We start from the raw sequence: 2734 nt of genomic DNA on the forward strand, positions 1-2734 counted from the left end.
TAAACTAACCAGAATTCCCTCAGTAGCGGCGAGCAAAGAGGGAAGAGCCCAGCGCCGAATCCCCGTCCGACGGGTGGACCGGGGAAATTTGGCATACGGAAGACCGCTTGCCCGGTGTCGTTCGGGGGCCTGAGTCCTTCTGATTGAGGCTCAGCCTGTGGACGGTGTGAGGCTGGTAACGGCCCCCGTCGCGCCGGAGTCCGGTCTTCTCGGAGTCGGGTTGGTGGCCAAGATGGGACACAAAGCTACTGTGGGGTGGCCATGGCATAGCGAAGTATAATGCCACGTACGCAGCCAACCCCGGTTCAAATCCTGGCCAGAGGACCTTTGCTGCATGTCACATCCCCTTTCTGTCCCGTGATTTCATGTCTCGTAACTGTCAAATAAAGATGTCTATGCAGGTAAAAAAATATTTGAAAAAAAATAGTCTTTTTTTTTTTTCATTTCCACCTATCACAGTCCTCAGGAATCTCTGGTTATTTTAACATGTCGATTTTTATGTTTTATGTTCGTAATTATGTTCAGGATAGGGTACAAATTTTCTAAGAGCCATTACCTTATAGTGGATTAAAGTCCTCATCTCTTCACAAGTTAGATTAGGGTAGCAATATTCAAATGCTCTTAACTCATCCTATAGAATAACATTAATCAGTCATCAGCTCATCATCTGTGTCACCTGTATTGTTACCTGTGTTTGCTCTACTAATTGAGGCACCATCTTGTGGTTACATAAAAACACAGCAATCCAGGCAACAGAACAAACCAAAAAATTCAAATCAAAGCTGAATACTTAAAGATAGGCCTTATTAAAAAAGTTTATCTGTAAGCAAAAACATAAAATAAGCTTGTGGCCTCAGGAAAAAATAAATATTTGTTGTTCTTTATAGATATAATTAGATATAGATATGATTTGTTGGAGATACTGGAATTTGATTTTTTATCACACACATTTTGGTTTGTTCTTTGCCAGGTGTGTTTTTATTTAACCACAAGATGGGGCCTTAATTAGTAAAGCAAACATAGGTAACAATACAGGTGAAACAGGTGAAGGCCTGATCACTGAATAATGTCATTATATGATGCCTTATGATGTACAAAAAGGGGAACTGCCCATTGGTTCGACAGGCCATTGGTCTGACATCCCATTGTTCCAATCATATTAAACCCATTGTTCCGAAGTCCCATTGTTCCGAAATCACCATGATGCCCTGTGGTTAAGGTCTGGTTAGGTTTAGGCACAAAAACCACTTGGTTAGGGTCAGGAAAAGATCATGGTGTGGGTTAAAATGAAAAAGAAATTGGCAAACACATAAGCCGTGAGCCTGCTTCTCCTCAAGCTTTTCCCAGCTGATCCAGAGCCGGTCGCGGAGCCGCCGGGAGCCGTTCAGCACCGCGGAGAGCTCCCCACACAACCCGGACCCCAGAGTTAATAACAGGAGGTTATGGTGTTTCATTCTCTCCTCTCTATGACACTTGTATCTCCACCAGTAGCCTACTTTTGTTGCGTTGCTGATCCTCTATGGTACACAGATACAGTAATAATCACATATCGGGACAACAGGACGTCAGACTAATGAGAGGTTGGAACAGTGAGAGGTCGAAACAATGCTACGGCACCATATGAAAATGTGCAAAAAGTGGTTTTCAACCCAGACAGTATTCATGTCCAGGGCCCTGATGAAGGCATAAATTGAAACCCTGGCTTCGATTCAGCGTGCCGTTTTTATCCAGCAGTTTTGCAGTTGACGTTGTCACTGTGACCGTCCTCCTGTTTCATTAGCAGCAGCAGCAGCAGATGCAGATGTGGCGTGCTTATCTCATGGCTGATGGCTCACCTCTCAGACCTGCATGGCCATTGGCCAGACGTTCGCTGAGTAGAAATCAGCTCTCACAGCCTCAGTACGACCATTACTGTGTTAGTTAAAAGTGTAAAACTGGCCCTATAACAGCTGATTACCTGTCATCATTGATTGGCAGCATTTCTCTTGTTTATTTTGTTGACGGACTTGACCAACTACCTATCAGATCTGGGGTGGCCACAGGGGTGGCCAATGAGTTTTCAGGGGTGGCCCCGGCCACCCCAGGCCGCCCCTCAAAATCGTCATTGGAGTCGGGGCTATGGGGTACACACACAGAGTGCGATCTTCATGAGGGGGAGAAGAGGTGGAGAAAAAACAGAGAGTTGAGCGTAACAGAAAGACAGGGAACTTGTTCCTAAACCAAATGCCACGGTCCCTGTGTGGTATTGTGGATTTAAACCAAATGACAGAGGGGAGACCAGTAATTTGGACGAGCCGGTATGCCGGGTTTGTTCTAAAACCATCTCAACAAAAACAGCAAATACGACCAGCTTTTGTAAAATCTTGATAAAATTTGCAGCCACTTCAGAAGTTAAGTAGCGTTTCCTCAGCGTTCTCATCAGGGCCTCCTGATGGCTAAAACCGGTGATGTTGAAATACACACAATGGTGGTCAGACACAGCCGGGTCAACAACAGAGAACACACCAGTGGACAGGCCATAGGTTATGACCAGGTCCAGGGTAGGCCTGGGACGATCCGCGATCAAATTGTATATTGGCGATTGGAGGGTTGCCAGGTGATTTGCTGGATATCAAGGCAATTTGAAAACAACAGCAACAACAACAACAACAAAAACAGCACTCTACCGTGCATTAAGAGATGTTTTTTGGGGAAATACATGACAGTCAGAGAAGCCCCGTTTACAAACAGACCT

Source organism: Epinephelus fuscoguttatus, linkage group LG24 (genome assembly GCF_011397635.1).
Source record: "Epinephelus fuscoguttatus linkage group LG24, E.fuscoguttatus.final_Chr_v1".
Classification (NCBI taxonomy): Eukaryota; Metazoa; Chordata; class Actinopteri; order Perciformes; family Serranidae; genus Epinephelus; species Epinephelus fuscoguttatus.